Below are 25177 nucleotides of genomic sequence, written 5' to 3' on the forward strand. Positions count from 1 at the left end.
AACTTTTCATGTGCTCTTATTGGCATATATTTGCATATATTTGAATAAATTGTATTTACTCTGCATTTGCAATAACCATTCACATTTCAACATCTGTTTAAGGGGAATCATTGCATTTTTGTACTTATGTGTACATTGACTAAGAACAGAAAACATTTTCAGGTCGTTATCATTATTTCCGCCACTGTATATCGTTCTTTTCAATGTATTTTTTTTATTATTGCTGGCAAAATATATCAACAATTCCTCAATTTGTGTATTGACAAGAATAGGGGAATGTTTCTGAAATTATTCACATACAATATTTATTTATCGAAATATGCAATCATAATCGCCAAGTCAAAAGGAAGTGAATATAAAAAGCCTAAATCCTTCAAATAACGGTAGGTGAATTGTTCGGCTGTGCGAAGTTCTCTCTTGTTTTCATTTAATTATTATACCAAGGCTCTAAGTATATCCTACAGCAGAATTTATAGTAATAGAAGTACTAATAAAAAAAAATGGAGAATGTGTCCATTCAAAACAGATGATGCCCCTGCTTGCATGTAACGTCAATAAGGGACATGACTGAAAAACGACTTGATCTTTGCTTTGTGTTGATAAGCATTGTGTATAGGTTCCATAGCAATTGGTTGTGGAAAACAAAGTTAAGGAACATAAATTGATTTTGGAACGTTTGGACGTACGGATAATTAAAAGTAACACTTAATTCTCCCTCTTGTGCGCAGAGAAACATAACCCGGAATGAAGTTTAAGTAAGATCATTGAAAGATTTTGCATGATTTTAATCGTTAACTTATCAGAAAGACTGGCAACGCCTTGTATATGAGACAACAAAAACCAACAGTTTAACAGAAAATTATGTGTTTTTATTATTTATGTTAAATGTTTATACTGCGAGGTTGAAGTCAAGTTATGTGGGCAGATTGCTAATTTTTCCAAAATATAATTGTAAGAAAAAACATTTACAGAATTTAAACGATCATGTCACAATTCACCGTTACTAAATACCACCTAAAGAGACATTATTGTAATACATTTGAAAACACGAAATTTGGGATATAAATATGAGAAAGGGGTAATTATAATTTTAAATAATAAAAACATTTTCATTTTCGAACAAACCTGAATAATCTCTGTGTATAAGATATGTTTCTGTATTTGAAACATCGATTAACGGAGAGAAACACAAGGTATACATCATACATATATACGTTACTGTATCATAACTTGCGACACAAATGCTATCATCATTGAGAACCCGTCGGCTACATTCAACGAGAGACCTATCTTCTGTATATACTTCTGTAGGACTTCCAGATGATGAAACATTGATGTTGTTGTACGTCAGTAACTTTCCCTTTTGAATCTCAGCATATATCAAATAAAGCTGGCCGCAAATCATAAGTCTTATCAAAGACCAATATAGTGTGCTAAACATGTGTGTCGTCATACTATGAAATATTATTTAGCGATGAGTTACTTTTGATAAACGATTCACAATTATAACATTTTTTACCTGAAATAATAGAAGAAATATATTATCTAAAACATATTCCTTAGAATTCGTAAATTTTCACGAAAATATTTGAAATTGAAATAAGTTCATGCATTAAATGCTTAAAGTTGTTTCATAACATATAGTCTAAAATGTCCTGATCCACTCTGAACTGACAACAAAATACGTTCATAGGTTACAGTAGACAACAGAAAACAAGTGTTAAATTATCTTACATGCTAGTTTGAACATATTATTACAAGTGGGAGGAGCAAAGTTAGCCAATCAGTCAATAAAACATAAAATATTACAAGTGAGAGGAGCAAAGTTAGCCAATCAGCCAATAAAACACAAATTATGTTACAGGGTCTAGATTGGGGTAAACAGAGAAGAGAATACAAGTCAAACAAATAGAGAATAGAGATAAATTGGCCACAAAGTAACGAATACTTAATAACGGGGTCCACACATGTAAGAAATAGAGAAGAAGGAGCATAAAATATAAAACATTGAAAAATGGAATAAAAATATTAAAGAATATAGAAAAGAAGGGCCCCATCGCGTTATGGCTTGATTTTGATTGCAATATACAACGTATAAGATAAACAGGACTTTTTATTAATTACTTTTGGTAGGAAGTTGTTTTCAACCGATATTTCTTTTTTTCCATATTGTTTGAAAACAGAAACAGTGTGTACATAAATAGTGAAATATCAAAATGGAAATTTCAAGATTAGACACTAAATTAAACGTATCGAAATGTTGATATTTATCAAGTTAGAAAAAAGACTGACCAAAATGAAAATAATTGATTGGTAACTCGCATATGTGAGTTCATTTTAAAATGTCGCAAACAAAGAAAGTATTTCTTCACACAGTAATTTTATGAAAACTATTTTATTGAAGTTGAGATCATATGTCCAATAGTTGCTTTACAGTGTAATGGGCTATTTTCTTGGAAAAAGGATTTGTTTGCGATAAAAGTGGAAGGTTGATATGTTTCTGTCACCTGAAGTTAAACAAAAACTCTTCCTGAAAGTGTAAAAGAGGGAAAAAAGATACCAGAGGGACAGCCAAACTTATAAATCGAAAATAAACTGATAACGCCATTGCTAAAAATGAAAAAAAGACAAACAGATAAACAATAGTACACATGACACAACATAGAACATTAAATAGTAAGTTACACAAACCCCACCAAAAACAAGGGGTGATCTCAGGTGCTCTGGAAGGAAAAGCAGATCCTGCTGAACATGTAGCATCCGTCGTGTTGCTTATGTTATAACATGATTGATGAACATGTGTGTGTGTTGTTTGTTCCTTGATGATTGATATATGTGTGTGTGTGTGTGTTTGATATGTAACGCACCTGATGAAACACTTGTCGTGAAGAATGTCATAAAACGTTTTTGACCATGATAGTACAGTGTAACCTGCCTAATCCGACACATGACTATGATAGTACAGTGTAACCTGCCTAATCCGATACATGACCATAATAGTACAGTGTAACTTGCCTAATCCGACACATGACCATGATAGTACAGTATAACCTGCCTAATCCGACACATGACCATGATAGTACAGTGTAACCTGCCTAATCCGACACATGACCACGATAGTACAGTGTAACCTGCCTAATCCGACACATGACCACGATAGTACAGTGTAACCTGCCTAATCCGAAACATGACCATGATAGTACAGTGTAACCTGCCTAATCCGACACATGACCATAATAGTACAGTGTAACCTGCCTAATCCGACACATGACTATGATAGTACAGTGTAACCTGCTTAATCCGACACATGACTATGATAGTACAGTGTAACCTGCCTAATCCGACACATGACTTTGATAGTACAGTGTAACCTGCCTAATTCGACACATGAATATGATAGTACATAGTTTCCTTCATAATCCGACATATGACTATGATAGTACAGTGTAACCTGCCTAATCCGACACATGACTATGCTAGTACAGTGTAACCTGCCTAATCCGACACATGACCATGATAGTACAGTGTAAACTGCCTAATTCGACACATGACTATGATAGTACAGTGTAAACTGTCTAATCCGACACATGACTATGATAGTACAGTGTAACCTGCCTAATCCGACACATGAGTATGATAGTACATTGTAACCTGCCTTATCCGACACATGACTATGATAGTACAGTGTAACCTGCCTAATCCGACACATGACTATGATAGTACAGTGTAACCTGCCTAATCCGACACATGAGTTTGCAACATCCTGCTTTAACCGATACATTTTCATGGTCCCTAAATATGCCTATCCTTGCAAAAAAAAACGAATATATCGGCACCCTGCTTAATCCGACATTTTGTCGGATAAGACAGGTTACACTGTATGTATATTCTTTATGTTCATTTTATCGTGATTGGAAATTATAAAACTCAGCTGATATTTGAGGAGAGGCGAAAGGAGACACAGGAATATTCAAACTCATAAGTCGAAATAATCTGACAACGTCTCAGATAGAAAAGTAAAGTCCGACAGACAAACAATAGTACACAAAACACAACATAGAAAACTTAAGCCTGAGCAATACGAACCCGATCAAACACCGGGGTGATACCAGGTGCCCCGAAAGTAATAACCTAGGCTCCACTTACACGTGTACATGCAATAAAGAGTTGGACAAAGCAGGCAATATTCATATTACATACCTCCAATTATAGAGAGGGGGCAGAAGGGATTCTGATCCCGAAGTTCCGGGCTTAAAAACACGAAATTTTGAGGTCCCAAATTAAAAAAAAAAAAAAATCCCTACATCCCAAAATTCGAAAAATGAATTCCCGGATCCCGAAAGGTTCAATTCCGAAATCCCGAGCTTAAAAACACCCGATCCAGGAGTACCGATAAAGGTCCTATCCTTTCATTATACGTCTACCTTTAACACATATCAAATGTAGTGCACTGCTTATGTATTGACATTGGAATTAATGGGACTACGGGATAAAAGACTATATGAAGTGTATGGACGTAGATTTGTTTGGTAATCTATATCATGACAGGCCAAGTTTACAACTCCATATGAGTTCTGTCAAGATGACATGACGAAAACGGACGGACTTTGCTTTTTAACACGTTGAAATCTATTGTAGAAAAGGGAATCGTACTTTTTAGAGGTTATGGAAGTTTTTCTTAATTTGTATTTAACACTCAAACAAAATTGTCAAATTAATGTGTTATGTGAATTAAAATATTCAGGCAATTTTCTATTCCAATTCCAATTCAAGGATTTATTTATAAGTATATAAAGGTTGCAAATTCTATAGAACTTTAATGAAATTGTTAAAAAAATATCATCACAGAATCAACAGTTTATACTTTCAAACACTATAACATATCAAGAATATCTTTTGTCCTAAGCCTAAGCAAAAAGTTGTTCATCTCATTTCAAACTTATATTCAACTAAATGATCAGGAGTATATTATAACAAAACTGAAATCAAATAATATTGATCGCTTACCAGCTACATATATATCAATATTATATTTTAAAACTATTTCACATTAGAACCAATACCTTTATGACTTATTTTGGCGAAATTTAATATGTCATGAATAAGATACCATCAACAGGTATTTGAAGACAGACATCTCAATTTCTAAATTTTCTACATGGAAGCAGTAAAAAATTACAACTCGATCACTTGCCTTGTGAAACGCTATTGAAGAATAACGTGGTATATGTTTGATGATACAAAAACAAAAACACAATCAAAGGGAGATAACTCATTAATCTTTCAATTACAGATAAACGATTAGACGATAAAAATTGATTTGAGTATGACATTAAAACTATAGCCAATGATCTATTTATAAATAGAAATAACACATCAAATGTATACTTCCATCTTATAAAACATATAAACTAATATAAGGCTTTGAGGATTGATTTGTGAGTGTAACGTTTGTGTAATTTATGTTGCTTCTTAAACCAGTAATTAACTTTATCTTGTAATCTATATTTAATATAAATTCAAAACGAATGTTGGATTACTACTCAAACAAATAAAGACACGAACATTTATTCAAGGCTGTAACTAACTAAAGTTTATTATAATTTGCTGATTACGGTTTTCCTACGAAAAAAGGGATATGACTGGTCAACAACTAACACGTTCATTCGTTGCTCTTTTCCCAAGGTCACTTGTAAATTTGTATGTTTCTTAGCTATATTTTCCTTCAAAGCTGATGTTGATCAAGAGTATATTATAACAGAACTGAAAACCAATAATATTCATCTTTTAACAGGTATATTAATAAATTAAATATAGTTCACATTAGAACCTTTACAAATAATACCGACATTTTTTTAAACTTTAATATGATATGAATATGATACCATAATCTTCAATACGAAGACAGAAATCTCTGTGTCTAAATATTTAACAAAGGAGACATTAAAAAATAACAGATTGATCATTTGCTGCGTAAATAGATATCGAGGAATATTAAGATGGTATGTGTTTGATCGTGCAAAAAAGAAAACACCTCGAGTAACGGAAAAAATCAGTCTTGAAACATTGCTGAAAGTTTGATATTATACTAAAGCCAATGATCGATTAGATAACAAATACTAAAGCCAATGATCGATTAGATAACAAATACTTAAGCCAATGATCGATTAGATAACAAAGGACACATCAAACGTCTAATTCCATCTTATAAAATCTATTGACTTACATGATGCTTTGAAGATGAATTTGAGAGTATACAGTTTGTATAGATTGTGTTGCACGCCGTTAATCTTATCTTGTAATTGTATATATGAGGCAGGCATAATTTGTGAAAGTGGACGAAGTCTGTATGATTTTTTTTTAATTCAAACATGTTTAAAAAAGAAACGGAAGTACCGTAAGGTTGACGATTTCGGTTCTGTTGTTAGGGATTTTAGTTGTGACGTTATTTAAGTTATGACATCATATGCAATGTAAACAAAAAAAAACCGCAGCCATCAGGTAACTTTTTTCATTTCAAACAATTATTAAAAATGAATTGGTTCTGAGTTCCTTCCTATATTTTACTACACTGATAAATTTATGTATATTATTCAAAGTCTCATGCAAACAAAACCGGAAAAGGGAAGTAGATTTCTTCGCAATTGTGGGGAATTGAAAAAGTCTGAAAAACAGTTAACGATTTTGATTTTTTTGAGTAGAATGAAAATTTCGGGAAAATTTCCCGATTTTTTTTCCATTGATTTTTCTACTGTAACAGGGGAGTCCCCATATTACTCAAACAAATAAAGAGTGCAGTCATCAATGAAAGCAACAACAACTAAAAATGGAAACGATTTTTCAACAACTGACTAAAATGGAAATGATTGGTCAACAACTGACTAAAATGGAGATTGTTGGTCCTTGGCTGCTCTTTTCCCAAGGTAACCTGCAAATGTCTTTATTTCTTCAAAGTCATGTTTATTGATGACAAATCTTTCGTTGAAGTCTTAAAGTAACTTATATGTTCTGACATCTTAATATTTGTGTCTATGATGGTGATTAGAAATACGTTGATTTAGTTTAAGTGCAAATAACACAACTCTCCGTCCAAGTCGCAATGTGTAAAAAAGTAAACAAATATAGGTACGGCTTTCACCATATAACTTTGGCTCACACCTAACATCAAGCTGTTACGAGTTTCAGAGGAGATTTATTTTGTTAAAATTATGGATGACGGCTGACGGAGGCCAAGTGACGAGGTCTATGTGAACTTATAATTTTAGTTGCGTGTAATGATCAATTTGATTATGGATGTATATTGAAAAACAGATATTTGTAAAAAAAATAAGTAATTTAAGTAATGTGATTGGGTTTGTTTACTTCATTATCATCTACAGACGTAAAAAAATCTCGAATTACAGTTAAGTAATTAATTTTCTAAAAACATAAAACGTATTATATTTCAAACTATTTGGTTTCGGCTATGACTTGAAACTTTTCCTGTTGTCAGTACTGAGAGTAAGATTGGTGCAAACACGACTATTTTTTAACCCCCTCTGATGTAGCTTAATTAATCTGTCACAGTTCTTTTAATTCATAACGTGTGATGTGAAAAAAAACGTGGAGCAGGATCTGCTTACCATTCCGGAGTACCTGAGATCACAGCAAGTTTTTGGAAGGGGTTCGTGTTACTTAATCTTTAGTTGTTTATGTTGCGTCGTGTGTACTAGTATTTGTCTGTTTGTCTTTTCCCTCTTCAGCCATTCAGTTGTCAGTTAGTTTATGATCTATGAGTTTGACTGTCCCTCTGGAATCTTTCGTCCTTCTTCTGTATCAGTTTTATGATTTATTAATGTTGTAAAATTATACAAGTTTGCATCATTTTTTACCATTATTGTGTTGCAACTATATTCAAAACAATTATCAGAAGGAACAGGTGTCCTTACAGAAAAGTGACGTTCATTAAATTTGAATACGTTTTGATATTCCAAATACCAAGTTGACTGTCAGGGAAAATAACAAAATAATCAATTATGACAGACACAGACCACAATGCACAACACATTAAAAACTAAAGATTTAGCAAAACGAAACTCATCAAAAGTGGTTGACATCAGGTGCTCCTGAAAGAAACGCAGTTCTGAAGTAACACACATCTTGTTCCTCATATTAAAATTTGTTGATGAGTCATTATCTACGATTGTGTATCTCTCAATAACCCCGGAGATTGGCTGTGATATTTAAATATGTCATTTGTTAGATTTGTCCATTTCCAAGCAGTAAGAAACCTTGCTTAAATGATGCATTCAGACCGTTCCAAATATTGAAAATAAAGTTCGATACCTCGTGTGAAATTTTATAACTTTTTCTGCACATTTCAAAACTCCTTGCAACAACTCTTTCAGTTGTTTTATTTTAAGACAAAATACCTGTAATCAAACAAACACTAATTGTCAATATTTCTTTTTGAAAAAAGCCTTTTAAATTTCAGTTTACACACGATTGTAAATATAAAACAACAAAAGAACCTGATTTATTTATTAAATGTTTTAAAGCCATATCTCCATTGCTAACATCTAGTTAATCAAAAATACAATCAATAGGTTTTGGCAATTTGTCCACCCTGAAAAATAAAATAAATCAGTATATATCTTAATGTGTAGTATCACCATTTGTAGAGTGCAATTTATGAATGATGTTTAAGATAATTGAATTTAAAAAAAAGGGTAAAAAACACAAAACTCTGAGGAAATTCTAAACCAAAAGTCTATTAGTAAATGGCAAACCCAAAAGTTTAAACACATCAAAATAAAAAATGAATAACAACTGTCCTAATTTGGTACAGGTATTTTCTTATGTGGAAAATGGTGGATTTAACCTGTTTTTATAGCTTAACATCTCTAAGGTATGAGAGTCGCATGCATTTCATTATATTTAAAACGATGTGTGAACAAAATAAACAAACAGACTGAACACATATTTTATACAAACCCAACCTTGAAACAAGAATGTGCCCCATCCGCAGTATCATTTTCTATGTTCAGTGGACCGTTAAAATGGGATAGAACTCTAATTTGGCATTACTATTAAAAGATAGTATCATAGGGGACATATGTACTAAGTTTCAAGTTGATTGGACTCTAACTTCATGGAAAACTACCTTAACCAAAAACTTTAACCTGAAGCAGGACAAACAGACAGACGAACGGGACAACAAACTGACGGACATACGTACGAACAGACAAGAAAACGTAATGCCCATAAATGGTCATAAAAATCGGAATAATCAAGGTATGACAATTTCTTTTATAAAACGTCACAATGCAGGTTACTATAAATAACTTACTCTGCCTGTTCCGGTTTTTCTAGGCGAAGACATGTGACATCAGGACACGTGAATATGCCCTTCTTTTTATTGCAATAGTAACAACAAAATCTTTTCAAATCTGCAACTGTCTCAGACTCTGCGCATAAATCAACTTCTCGGTCTAAATATGTACACATACAGTCTGGTATCGGATCCTTACAACCTGAAGAAATGTAACAAAGAGATTAAATACCGACAAGAATGATTTGGGAGGGTAAGGATCCCGTTAACATGTCGAACCCCACCACTTTCTTTATTTTGGTGCCTGTCCCAAGTCAGGAACTTGTAATTCAATGGTTGTCGTTTGTTGATGTGTTATTTTATTTTTTTTTTTACCAAGAGGGCCGTTAGTTTTTCTTGTCTGAATTGTTTTACATTTGTCATTTTAAGGCTTTTATATCTGACTATTCGGTATGGGCTTTGATCATTGCTTGAGGCCGTACGGTGACCTATAGTTGATAATGTTTGAGCAATTTGGTCTTCTGTGGAGATTTGTCTTATTAGCAATCATACCACATCTTCTTTCTTTATATTTGCTAAACTTTTAGATATCTATGGATATTTTGAGTAATATAACTAATTATTTATTACGAAATATTTTGGTAAACAATGCTTTGCAAAAGACTTAAATGCGAACAAGAAATCCTAAATAATTCCTTGGCCTCTTAAATCAATTCACAAATACATACTGTAAACCAACTTAATTTCGCGAGCGAGTAGAAAAATAACGCGAAATTAAATCGTCGCGAATATGTATAACTTGGATCTTTCCTTATTAAACTACATCAAATTAATTAGAAAATCGCGAAATTAAATCGCCGTGAAGTAGACTAGCTGGAGATAAACACGAAATAAAGTATCCGCGAAAATAAGTTGGTTTGTGGTATGATTGCCAATAAGACAACTCTCAACAAGAGGCCAAAATGACACAAACAATCAACATCTGCAGGTCACTGTACGACCTTCCGCAAATAAGCAAAGCCGATACCGCATAGTCAGCTATATAAAGTAACCTTCCTGTAGTATATTTAAACGAGATAAAAACTATACCGTGTATACATGGTTTACACTAGTCCACCAATCAGTCAATCAATCATAACAATTAATCTGATTTTTTGTACAGCCCGTAACAGAGAAGTGATCGAATTGATGTTTCTTTACCGTCAAAATTAGCTACGTTATCGACAAACTTTATTGAGTAGTGACCGAACTATTGGTACTTTAACGTTAAAAAGATTGACAATGCTGACAAACTTTCATGTGTCGATAATCATGTTTAATACCGATAATATTGAAAATAATTCTAATAATATGAAACGAAATATGTCCATGCACCATTTCGATTGGGCGAAAAGTAGTCATTTCTTCAAAGTCAGAACAGAAAAAAAAGATTTATGGAAGGACGTCTTGATAGTATTATTTCCTTTACAATTTTACCCAAAACTAAAAGAAATATACTGGTAAACAATTAAAAAGGTGTTTGATAGGAATGAAGTCCTTTATTTGTTCGGACTACAATGTGTACCGTATGTGTGATGGATTTGAATTCAATCAATAACTTTGAAATGTTTTCTCATATGTATACACAAAAGGGAGGACTAGTATTTGTACTTCTGTTAGAATATGTCTTCGTCCGTTTCACATACCAAACTTTTTTCTAGTAGTGAAACGGGAAAATCAGGGTCAGAATATTGTTTTCTGAAAACTACCAGGCCCGTGGCACGATTCTGTACTCATACTTCACACGTAGTTGAGTACAAGTGTCCTCGTAGTGAACGCACCCGACTACGCGTGCAGTAAAAAGTGTACTCTTACGTCGGATACCGGGCAGTTTCTTTGTTATATCTGTACTGTATCAAATACATGTACATGTTAATATTTACTTAATATTAAATAGGTAAAAATTATTGCTGAAAGCCTGTTCGGGGTTTCTTTCTTGTGTATGATTATATAATTTTTCACATGCCTGAACTCATTGACGATAATGTAAGGTGCTCTATTAGAAAAAAATGGATTTCTAGTTCGGGTTTGAAAAAGAAATTTCGCCTTTTCTTGAGCCTGTTTTGTACATTTAGTTTAACAGATATGATCCAATAGAAATATTCACATGAAACCTTCGGTAAATAGGAAAATGAAAAGATATGGGGTAATTTACAGAGAGACCACACTCCATCCATGAGAAAAACGGAGGGAATTAAAAAATCTAGAGGTCTCCACAAGGCTTTCAACAAGGGTGGAATCTCACTCCTTTTGAAAAGTTCTAAATCGCCTCAACGTGTACATACGTTTGGTCATCAAGAGATTCGGATTTCTCTTTTTGTGTGTCATAAACATTCAATTCGGATTTGAATATAAATTACCGAAACATTTCCGTACATTAAATCTTAGGACGGTCAGAACATTTTACGGACACAACAGATCGAAGTACAATTTTAAGTAGTACATAGATGTGCACTTCAGCTTCCTGTACATGTTCATGAAGTTCTAAATTTTGAATGTTGATTTCTTTAAAAAAACACCATTTTTTTACAATAAAAAATCTCAAAATGTCCGTTAACAATGAAAAAGTTTGACCATGAAAAATCACATATCTAAGAAAAGCAGTCGTTTAATTGATTATAAGAAAGTTTCAGTATATCATGTCAAATTTCTTTAATTTGAGAGTTTTCCTTTAGTTACAAATGTAGCTCCATGTCTGATGGTGAAAAAAAATGTCTCAAAAAGTGGTGAATTAGTTTCCATAAATGACAGATGAATCGGGCCAAGCATAGTAACTTACAGTAAACAGACTACTGTAACATTGACGCACTCGTCGAACTGTTTAAAAGATTTGTGTTTAAGACCAAAAATTTATATACAACTTCATTTATAAATTAATCTGAATTTCATAGCGCGTCGTCACAATAATGAAAGTTATAAAAAAATCTATAACCAGCAGATCTATACTTCTATAAAGAAAGTATTCTTGTACAAAAGGGTATTTATTATAAAATGGTCCTAACTATAGAATAGATAGTTTACCACAGAAATCTTAAACGGAAGTTTCGACAATTTTAAACAGAAGAGATTTGAAAATAAATTTAACTTTAAATAAACACTGAAATAATTTTGATACCTCGAAGGTGTAAAGAATAAACCAACAATCTCAATCTTTAAAAGTGTCTTCATTGCACGAACCGACGAGTTCATGTTTACAGTAGAAACAGTGGATGTGACTCCAATAAATTCATTATCATTGTAGTCATGAATATTTATCGCTTATATTAAATTAATAAAGATTTTATCGAGGTCGCACCAACTGTTTCTACAGCTAAGATCAGTTACATGTAACATGATCTCGTCGATTCGCACGACGAAGCCATTGTTTATGACAGAACACACATTCTAGATTATGTATTTTTGTTTCCGTCAGTTCGAAAGTATTTGATCATTTCAACTCCTTTGTATTTCATAATATGTGTCATGAACAAAGACATATGTTCGATTGAATAATGATTTCCTCGTAACAAATGATAGAAATTTCAGAGATCCCGTATTTGTTCCTTTACCGTTAAAATGAAAATGCCAATGACAGAGGTTGATTATAAAAAATGTTTTACTGTGTTAAAAAAACTTCGACTTAAACAATGAAAACTTACACGTTGGACATGAAATATTTTGTCACTTCTGAAATAAGTTTGTCGAAAATGTAACTTATTCTGACGGTAAAGAAACGCGAATTCGATCACTACTCTGTTACGGGCTGTATTAAATGTGTGATGAAAGACAAGCAAACAATCGTTTGCAATCTTAATTTTATTTTAAGTTGATGGTTGCTTAATGTTCAGTCGCAAATAAGTCCTACGATATTATAATGTGAAATACATAAACATACACACTTTTAACAAGTTACAATATATTCAAAACAATGCCCATCTGTGAATGATAATTTATAAATTATTTATCAACATGTTGATAGTAACGTATTGATATCAATAGAATGGGAGTAACTACCCTAGCGGCTTGCCATACCACAGCTGCATAGTTCTACTCTGGGCTTTATCAAAATAATCTTCCTTTATTGCAATTATAAAGACCTTCCATGTCCCAGACATGCAATCGTTGAAAAAAACTTGAAAATGTATCAAAAAAGAAAGCAGGGGAATGATATTTCAACAAAACAAAATTATTTCAACTACAATACAGATATTGCATCTTTTGTAATAACAATGATTTCAAATTATAGGGTTTGAAATAAAATACTATATGGAATGTCTGTTTGGAAGTAAGTTAATTTATCTACAACAGCTGAAATAGATTCCAGGTTAACCTAACAATGAAACAAAATTGAGCCTTTAATTAAATTTGAGAATGAAAATGGGGAATGTGCCAAAGAGACAACAACCCGAACATAGAAAAAAACAACAGCAGAAGGTCAACAACAGGTCTTCAATGTAGCGAGAAATTCCCGCACCCGGAGGCGTCCTTCAGCTGGCCCCTAAACAAATATTTCAATGCTTTTCGATTATTGCTGTCTGATATAGATTATTTTACCTTTATTGCTTTCTTATTTATCAAACCTTTGGTGTTTACGTTTGATTTGTTTTACATCTGTTCATGCCTGTGCCTCATTGAGCTTTTTGTACATCGGGAGCCAGGAGTTGTTTTAGTTTTTTGCTGTATATCATATTATGTTTTTCGTTCATTATTTTGTACGATCATCATGCAGTTAGTTTTCTCTTTTGAATTATTTTACATTTGTCGTTTCGGAGTCTTTATTAGCTGACTTTTCAGTTTTCATTGGGAAAGGTCGTATAGTTGTTTATATTTATGTCATTTTGACTTTTGTGGAGAGTTTTTATATTTGCAATTGTACTACATATTCGTTTTCCTATACTTTATGGTATGGACTGAGCTCATTGCTGAACTCCTTACGGTGATTTGCTAATATATAGAAATAAGAAGATGTAATTTGATTTCAAATGAGACAACTCTCCATTTAAGTCATAATTTGTAAAAGTAATCCATAATATGTCAAAGTACCATCTTCAACAAAGAGTCTTAGGTCACATCGAACAGCAGGCTACATTGACTAGTGTTAAACAGCAAAATCAACGGTCTAGTCTAGATGGAAAAAAACGAGAAACAAGAAATACTTATGTGCATATCAACAAACAACAACTACTGAACATCAGGTTCCTGACTTGGGACAGATGCAAACAAATGCAGCGAGTTTAAACGTTTAAATAGGTACAATATGCAAGTTTGTTTTATACTGTGACATTTGATTCCTTGTCAATTATACCACATCTTCCCATATCTAAAAATAACTTATATGCATCATGACATTGCTAGTTAAGGTTCCCATACGAGGGAGCATTATCAGTCCAATAATCTGCACTTATTTATTCTCATAAAATACGTGTATCATTCATATGGTAATTTTCATAAATTACTACTCACAAAATTTCATATGGTTCGAAATATTTATGAATCGGACTATGTAAAGGCTTTATAGCAAGTCAAGGTAGTTAAAAACTCCCATCATCATATTTATGATTTTTAAAACTAGAAACAGATAACCATGGCTGTATTTTGAAAAATATCAATGGTTACCAAATCCGTGATTTGTTTGCCTTCAATTTTATTTAAGCGTCACAAATAAATCAGACACGTGTCTGACGTTCAACATTATAATTCTAGTATATTTGATGATAAATAGGCGATAAATGAAGTAAATGAAAGGAGATGTGCTATATGTCAACAACAAAAAAGAGCAAAAGATACCAGAGGAACATTCAAACTAATAAATCGAAAAAATAAACTGACAACCCCATGAATGAAAAAAGAATAAGACAAACAGACAAACAATAATGTACCAAAAACACAACATAGAAAACTGAAGAATAAGCAACACGAACCCCACCATAAACTACGAGGGGTTCTCGGGTGCTTCGGTCAATAAGATGAAACTGTTTTTAATATGTTTAACAGTGTGCATAACTGCAAACAATCTAATTGTCGCAATTCATTTTTGCATCGTTCGCTAGTAAACAAATAATACGAATATAAATCGTCGTAAATATTTAAAACTTTCCTTGTATAGCTTCATAAAGCAAATTTGAAAATCGCGAAAATAAATCGTCGCAAAAAGGGCAAGTGCTCAGCAAAACATGAAATAAATATCCATGAATATAAGATGGTTTACATAATTTGTATATATTTACATTCATAGAACTATCTAGAATTATTTTATACATACCTAAACATAACCCACATGTTCTCTTACACAACTTGGCTATTGATGCTACAGTACAAGTAATTGGTGCACAATTGATGCCAGGAAAGTCAATGCATAGATCTTTCAAGTAAGAATAAAAAATGAAAATCACACAAGCTGTTCACCTAGTTTTTTACATGTATAAATAAAGAGTACTTGTGTATTGCTTTTCCTACTCAAGTGTATGTTAAGTTTGATAGTATATCATTTCAGAATTTCCAATTTTAAATTACCAAATTATATACTAGAACTGCACTTATGTAAGCATTTATGGGAGATTATAGAATTGTATAATCATGGTTTATAGACGAGTTTATTATACCTAGCTGTTAAATGGTGCTAATGATTTTTCTTAACCCGTTACTCGACATTAAATATGGGTTAAGAGGTCACAACACATATAGGTAAGATAAAGTTGCGTGCTTGCAATTTAATAATAAATGTGTCACGTGAAACACAAGTTAAATCAAAGCCTTAGTAACTGCTCCTTTTGGTAACAGCTTATTAAACTTATTCTCAAAACACTGTTTACACAGATATAAGTTACGTCTCAAAGTAAAAAAACGGAATCCGACAAAACGGATATCCTGTTTCAAGCCATATAATACTGAAACGAACTGTCTAAAATTGGTTTCAAAGTGCCTACAAATCTCACTTTAAACGTTGTTAAAACTCTGTATACAGAAAACATTGGTAACAAAAACAGTGATGCTCGCGTAGAAGCCATCGATAATACAAAGTGCAACAGGCAGATTTATATATGATACACAATATAATCTGCAAAATCGGGCAAGCATTGAAAATACTTCTTTTGCTTCGGAAAATTTCAACACAAATATATTGGTGGCTGCTTATAACACTATGTCACAATGCGTGAATGGCCTTCAAAAATCCGTCGATACCGTGATGACAGGGAAGCTGTGTGATACTATCAAACCGTATAATCTACATCAATGGTACAAATGTACAATTCCAGTATTACCGCACGATCGATACAAAACACAAAAGACCTCGTCGATTTAATAGAACAGGAGTTCGTTCTGATGATTTCCCCAATGTCGATATAGTTTCTACAGCATTACAGAAACGAATAATACATGGTAAGGACAAAAAATTAGCTTCTTTCCTTATTCCAAGTTTCGAGAGTCCCCAGTCATATACCATTTTGGCAGACGGTATAGACATTATCATAAGCCAGACACGCGCCGAAAACGACAACTAACGATCCAGGAATTCATAAAGGCCTTCGGAATATTCAAGCGTGTAATGACATCTGCATTTCAAGGAAGGAGATTTCGACAACCGAACGTAGTAAATGAATTGTTAAGGAAGGAGTGTGAAAATGGATTTATGTACGGATTTTTTCATACCATTCCATTTTCAAGTTACCGTGTCCGTCCCTTGAGAGTTTAGGAAGGAAAATATTCAAAGAAAAAAAAAAGAAATATATAGAATTTAGATATTCAGAATCCTCTGGTTTTATCCATATATGTATTAAAAGTCTAAAGATAATATTTTCCCGCAAAAATCTCAATGGCTTATATCTTTAATACAAGCACTCTATCATTTTATGACAGTCTTTTAAAAGGCTTTTTTTTTAAACAGAGCAACTACAATCCTTAACGCAATTTAAGGATTCAGTAGATAAAAACGGACTAACAAAAATACGGAAATCGAGACCAGACCCCCACTCCTTTTAAATCGTTTGTCTTTCTCAAAAGCTAAATTTAGAAAATATTAAAATGTTTAGCAATTTAGATAGGCAACTATCTCTTGTTTGAATCTTATGTAAAACTATGCATTGCGGGATAATTCATATATCAGGGTAAACCCTAACTTTTCTAAATACTTACTACTAGCATCCAATGTTGTTGCTGAAAGGATAAAATTATTGATGATGATTAGTATTTTACAAAAATGTAGGTTTATGTATTAAGTAAGGATGATTACTCCTAAAGGAGTAGGTCCGGTAAGACCCCTTTTTGGCCCCAAAATATAACAGTTTTACAAAATTATTAAAATGTAAACTTTTAGTTATTTATTGGACAGTTGAATGCTTCTGCTACATAAATATGGGCTGTTTATGACAATACAATGCACATATATCGGGTTGTAGCACCATTAAGTCATGCTAGATTACTGAAATCTTCAAAATTCTATCATTTTAGTTAAATTTTAGACGGTTTCCTTGTAAAACGAAAGTGGCCGCATTCGTGTTCATCCTTAATATTGAAATGTAAGTTGTATTTTATGAAAATACATAACATATATAAAGGTTGTGGATGAACACGGATGCGGCCACTTTCATTTTTGACAAAAACCATCTGAAAAGTGACGTTTTTTGGCAGAGAGATTTTTCATATTTGAGCTTGAATCGGATCGTTTTTAATGACTAAATCAGTTAAAATCTTTCACTTATACTAATTAAAGTGAAATAGACACTTAAGTCTTTAAAAAGTGGTCAAAATCATTCGTCTGATGAAACTAAAATTTGAGGCCAAAATGAGTCCTTATCGGACCTATTCCTTTCTGTGTTGTTCATAACCTTCTTGCGTGCATTTATTATTGCAATTTCTATCTGAAGACAAAAACCCATTCGCTGTGGCTAATTAACGAACACATGATATTTAGACATATATTAGTAACTAGTATTAAACAAAAAAAATATATCATATATTAATTCACGGCAAGTTCGCTTTTTCATTTATTTATTGCAACTAAGTACATGAAAAATGAGCGAAAATCATTTAATAATATCGAAACAGTGCATTAAGGTAATACGGTGTCTTTCGTCATCTTGGATTGTAAATAACATAGAACCAAAGGTCTAGATTTTCAATCAAATTAGCAAAATTTGATAAGGAATGTAGATAACTAATCTGAAATTTCATTTGAAGAATAAATTTCTTAGGGTGGATTATTTTTGCTTGATTTTTAATGTTTTTTTAAATTAGCAATTTGGCTATTTTGAATTTTCGCGGGAAAAAACGCAAGGTGTAATATATATGGCAGTTTTTAACGACCTTGACTGGCCATACAGCCCTCGCACGGTCGGCTCGGTGCCCGAAGCGATTGGTGAGCGTTTCAATAATTGTTGCCATCGGTCAGGAACGAGTGGTGGTCGCCATTTTGGAGGTTGCCATCTTGGTTTTTTGAGTTGTTTTGATTTGGAATGTTGATTAATATGATGTTATTTCTTTACTACGGCTGCTTTCAGGGCCAGTTTGGTCAGCTTGGCAGCCCGCTTACCTCGATGATGGAGTACTGGTAGATGAGGCGTGGACGTAGTGCTAAAGATGACAGGAAGCGTTATCAGGACCAAAGCCGTGAGGCAGTGAAATAAAAGTCAATCATCTAACACCTAGGATACAGCCCTCGGACGTTAATCGGCATAACACTCCCCCATGATACAATGAGTTTTGTAGTGCATGTAAACGCGGGTACGCCTACTACTACGTTTACTGTACGGCGTTGGATTGGTTTCTGTCATCTTAAGTAGTAAGTCGTTGATCATCTAACTGTAAACCCTCATCGAAGATAGCGGGTAAAGGAGAGCTGGTCCAGCACGTCCGTTCAGCTTTAATGACTCAGACGTGACTGGATTGTGATCTGATGAAATGAGTAAAGTGATGAACGCAAGGTGACCCTATCTTTTCTTATGATATTTTCAAAGCATTTACTACAATCTCTCGTCTCTTATTTTATTTTACAATTATATCATTTAGTTTATCTTCTAAAATCATAATGAATCTGAATAATCCATACAAAATTTGTTATTTTGTCATTACCTATAGCTTGAGAAAATGCCTGGTGACCTATCATTTTTTTTTTTTATTTAAAAAAAAATCACAATATACACTGGCAAAGTATGCACTCTTTCTCTCATTTATAGTTAAGATTTCCATACAACCTTGAATGCGACCCAGATAATGCATTAATTTCTAACATACCTGTTTTGAATTAGGATTTAAAAATTACTTGCAAGAGAATTTTCTTAGAAGCGTTATTTTGTATGACTTCATGTCATGTACCAATATTTTGATTTCTCTCAAAGTTTAACTGCTGTCAATTTCATTTTATGCAAAGAACAACAAAACTTTCTCACACATACATGCATCAACTTAAAAAAAAATTAATCTTAAAATATTGGACACATATTTTTATTCAAAAAGTGTACTACCGAACATATTTCCTGAATTCACTTAGCAAATGATTGACAAATGGAATCGATCAACGTATAAAATCATAATGTTTGAAACTATAATGTTTATCCCAAATTTGTTTTAATAAAATGAAAAATAGAAAATAGGGAACGTGTCAAAGAGTCAACAACTCAACCAAAGAGCAAAAAACAGCCGAAGGCTACCATTTGGTCTTAATCACTTCTTCAAAATCCCGAACCTTCATACCGTTAACACGTTTTAGTATATCTTTAACACAATTATTACAAATACATGTTTCTTTTTCTTTAAAACACTAAATGTACACATATTTCATGCATGTACAACAATAATGTCTAGGACACACTGGTAAAAGAAACATCTAATGGAAAATGCGGCTTTTGATATCAATATAGTTGCATGTTTATATGACTATAATAAAAAACATGCTGATTTTTCCGGTATAAATACCTGATTGCGTAGAGGTAATGAGCGTAGCTGTAGTTGATGTTACAGATTCTGCAAATAAAGTTTTTAATCACTAAACAAAAGCAACAGTAGTATGCCGCTCTTGGAAAGTCATAAACCTATTGAGAGAAAACAAATTCGGTTTACTAACTTAAACCGAGGGAAACACATAAACTATGAGAGGAAAACTACGAAACAAGAGAAACACTCAAGTGCAAAAAAGAAAAAAAAAAAACAACCGACATTGCAACACACACAAACCACTATAAGATAACAACTGTCGTTTTCCTGACTTGGTACAGGACATTTAAAAAATGGTCGATTGAACCTGGTTTTGTGGCAAATCAAACCTCTCACTTTTATGTCAATATTAAATTTAACACTAAAATGACAACTTTAATGTATCAGAATACAATAAGTTTGAATCTAAAGCGCTAACTCATTGTGTAATACGTTGTAGATTAAAAACAATACGGGTTGTGTTTTGCTTTATGTCAAGAAGCACATTTATACATTCAACAAAATCAAAATGACTTCGTATTTTGTATAGTTTCAAGAAGGAGGAGATCATAAAGCCAATATATCTATACCTAAGTAAATTTTTGACTGATATCATAAAACAAAAAACAAAATCGATTGAGAACTGAGAGATTATTGGTTTGTTTTTTGTGTTTGCAAATCTATGATTAAATATTCTTTAGATTACAATGTAACAATGAAACAGATGAGCAAATTAGTGAATGAAGTTACAACCATAATTTTTTTTTAAAGTAATAACAAACATAGACGATAGAATGATAAATACAAAGAAAATTAGAAAAAAAATATACTAATATATACCAAAATAATGACAATGTATGAATTAATTTTAATTTCTAATTACTGGACTTGCATGGGCTAAGGAAAACATTGTCTCAATAGTTAAGTACTGACCCGTATAGTGAAATACTCCACCTGAAAAAATAGTACATAAACTTCAATATCCTTACACAAATGCTATATATCAATATGACGATTATTACCTTGAAAAGTAATGAGCTGGTTTCACCAATGTTAATTTGCATTTGCATTTTATCATAAAAAATTATATCTACCAGGATTTCATTTTTTTACGCCTGTCCCGCGTGTCGTCTTTAAAAGATTTATCAGTGAATAATCAGATTTGTAAGTTAAGGGTCCTAGTGTAACTCGATACAAACAAGACTTAGGACAGATACATAGATATAAATATAACCATATCAATAATGATACATGGCAACAAATGAGTGCTGTCTTATTGACAAATAAGAGGTAAAAGTAGATACACGATCTCCAAGTAACGTTAATCAATTGAAAAGATACAAATAAAAGGGGAAAAAAACGTCTCCTTCAATGAATAAATGGCCGAATGCTTAACCGTGAAGCCCCATTCATATAAAATGTCAAAATCAGATTTAGGATATAATCGATAAATGTTCAGGTACTAAGACGAGGATAGAAGCGATTTGTGCCGTTACTAAAAACTATTGTCGTAGTCATTTTTGAACCAAAAAATGCCTCATTCATTATGATGATGTACGGGAAAATAACCAGAAATCAATTCTCAACTTTTCCATTAAGAATTCTTAATTGAATAGTTTTGTTTTCAATGATATTTGTTTTTGAAGAAATTTAAAATATTGCTAGTCAAACACTTAAGTTGAACTTACATTGGTTGCATGTATAAGGACACTGATAAAACTTGTAGTATTCCTGAGAACATTGCGTGGTTTTGGCTGCACATGTGAGTGTAGAATTGTCACGACAGAAAGGTAATGGGGGTGGTGTGATTAACTTATAGTGTTGTACTTCTGAAAATGAGGATAATTGCAATAATATATGTAGTAAAAAGATAAAAGTCTCTTAAATAATACCAAACGAACACCGAAACCATCGTCAGCAATTGCAACTTTTACCTATCAAAATATTATGTCTTGAGCTAGAAATCATAAAGCTAGACATTTTTAGACTTTTTGTAATTACAAAGACACTTCTACAATATGCTACAAAGACACAAGGTTAAACAAATATTTACATGTATTTCGACATACTGGTAAGCAAGGTACTCAAGTATTATAGGGAGACTTTTTCGAATGTCAAATAAACTTACATCTCTGCCCACATATATCTCTGTTACAATTATTACCATCACAGCACTGTGCGCAGTATTCATCAGCTTGCTGTATGCCTACACTCACATGCGAAATTGTATTGATCCCACATTGCTAAAATAGACATGTATGAAACAATGAAGAAAAAAAGTATTCCAACTTTTTATTTTAAATCCAGAATAAATTTTATTTTTACATGTTTTACATGCACCATGAGCACTTGATATCACATCTTTATTTGTGGTGTTTGTGTTGCTCAGTCATACTTTTTCTATGTTGCTTGTTGTCGGCTGTTTATTGTCTTTTTCTTCTTTCATCGTGGCGATGTCATTTTATTTCCGAATTATGAGTTTGAATTTTTCGTTTAAATCATTAGTCTCTCTTCAACGACTTCAAGTATCACAATGTATTGTCAAAGTGTCAACCCACGGCCCTGATTGGCGAAAGGGACAAGAAAAAAGTTAATACCTGACCACTTGATAGACAAACGTATGCAAATTTTAACAGCCTTTTATAATCTTATTTTAGTCATTCACAATGAGGTAACTAAAATTGTATGTTATGCGATGGAAAATTGTGTAGTGTGTTTTAGGGAATTAATTATCTTATAATAGGAAATGGTATACGAAACCTTACCTTTTATTTATTTTTATGTTTAATATACTGCAAAAAGTAAAGAAGTAAAATGAAATAACTTCGTAAAATTTGAAAATCAAAGAAAATTATAGATAAATCAAATACAGTCCTTCAGATGTACATAAAATATAAATCATTCGGAAATTAACGGTTTTTTTGTCTTTCATTTTGGCGTTAGGGCTTAAAACCATCCTAAACATGCAATGAAAAACAGCATACGTGTGCAAAATAACCTCATATTTCGATATTCAATTTATAATAAAATATGAAAACGAAAAAAGATATATTGTTACATGAATAAAGACAAAAAGATGTGGTCTGGCTCTAATTATAAAAATCTCTAGAATAGACCAAATGACGAAGAAGTTTAACAACCTTAACCTTAAAAAGTAAAACCTTCAACAATGGCATTGAATGAGCAAACCACATTTTGTATTGTAAGTTATGTTAGATCGTAAAATAATCCGGACACCTCATACAAATCTTTCAAGGGTTTGTGAAGAGATGTTGAATAACAATACAAGCAACAAACTAAAGAAAGGGTTTTACTGTAGGTCAGGGAAAAACCTTTATCTTATGTGACAACCACCTTTGGGGTTTATTAGATAAAGACACATGACAAGAAAAACGCCACACCGAATAGTAAACACATGGAAAGGAAACAGTTTCGTGAATCTTTAAAAATATAGTATTAATGCACGTGTTGATGCAATGACGAATACTTATTTCTCGACATGTGCCACCCGTCATGTTTCTTATAAAAAGAACAGCATATGTAAATATGTCCCATTAAGTGATTTCCATGACAAATTAAGAAGGACGAAATCATTGTAACATCGATAATAATATAGTTTATTGTCAACCATTATAAAACAACTGCAAATGTTTACCTATTGTTTTACAGTATGTCAGGGTGGTTAAGGGTGGTTTAAAGATATCAATCTTCAGCCACCACTTACATAATTAAACAGATTTTGTGGCTTTGATATTCCTATATATTTCATCTACTCAATGTCTTTGACAAATTAAATCTTTCAGCAGGACATTGAGGCTATCATTTGTCATCTGAATAAATATAATCTACCTGTCTGTGTATACATCCAAGTCTATATCGTCTTTCCGAGTTATGAATTAGAGTCTGGGAATAACAAACCTGAAACAAATCAAACATTACATTCAGCTATATGTTAAATACTATAAATTCATATATTTTTTCGAGTTTCTTTTTCATCATGTTGGTTGATAATGCGACTGGGTGGCTTCTTGTATATAAAAATTAAGAACGCGTATTCCTACATCTGTCACATGTTTCAACGAGAGAAAGGAGAGAATAATTATACATTTGACTAATTTAGAAACATACATGTGTTTATAGTATTCAAAGGTATTGTCATCTAAAACAATATAAAAACATAATTCTTGTAGTATTAAATTATGATTAGACTTTCTCAATTTAGCTAATTATAATTTAGAAATTATGCTATAAAAGTCACAAGCATGATGGTCGATTCAAAAAGGTTAAGAGGTAAAATGAAGTAGGATAAATGAGAACAGTAGCAACACTTACAGCTCACAGAACCTGAACAAATCAATTTGTGCCACATTACATCTTGAGTGAACTGACTGCTCGATGTGAGCCAAGGCTCCGTGTCAAAGACCGTACTTTAAGTGTTTTTTTTTCAAATGGTTCATGACTTCGATAGAGAGTTATCTTATTGGCACTCATACCAAATTTTCTTGTATCTATAAAGACCATATTCGTGCCCTAATTTTCACCATGATAATGCAGACATTGAGCAATTTCTGTTCCATGCACCGTGCCGAATTATTGGATGAGTAAATAACATATTTTCTACATCTGCGTTGAATTTGTGCATATACTTTTTTAATAATTCATTGTAATTGGATTAGAGGTAATAGGCTCATGCGCAAGATGATTGGTATATTATTAAAAGTATCAACACATGAATCGAATTAAAATAACAAAATAATAAACCTCGAGGAAAATTCAAAAAGGAAAATTCCTAATCAAATGGCAATATCAAAAGCTCAAACACATCAAACAAATGGATAACAACTGGCATATTCCTGATGAAGAAAATGATGGACGAAGCCTGGTTTAATAGCTAGCTAAACCTCTCACGTGTATGACAGTCGCGTCAAATTCAATTGTATT

General features: G+C 32.5%; 1 long non-coding RNA gene across 2 annotated transcripts; it reads right to left on the minus strand.

Moving 5' to 3' along the window:
* Positions 1–8499: 8499 nt before the first annotated feature.
* LOC143052141 (uncharacterized) lies at positions 8500–24157 on the minus strand. Of its 2 annotated transcripts, XR_012971004.1 has the most exons (9): positions 24086–24157; positions 22365–22479; positions 21925–22065; positions 21170–21190; positions 20240–20287; positions 17462–17482; positions 15591–15689; positions 9329–9512; positions 8500–8605 (listed from the first exon to the last, which is right to left on the minus strand). It is a non-coding gene; the product is annotated as an uncharacterized LOC143052141 (long non-coding RNA). The 2 variants fall into 2 exon arrangements; XR_012971005.1 differs by lacking the exon at positions 17462–17482.
* Positions 24158–25177: the final 1020 nt, after the last annotated feature.

The sequence above is a fragment of the Mytilus galloprovincialis genome, chromosome 11 (assembly GCF_965363235.1).
Source record: "Mytilus galloprovincialis chromosome 11, xbMytGall1.hap1.1, whole genome shotgun sequence".
In the NCBI taxonomy this organism is placed as follows: Eukaryota; Metazoa; Mollusca; class Bivalvia; order Mytilida; family Mytilidae; genus Mytilus; species Mytilus galloprovincialis.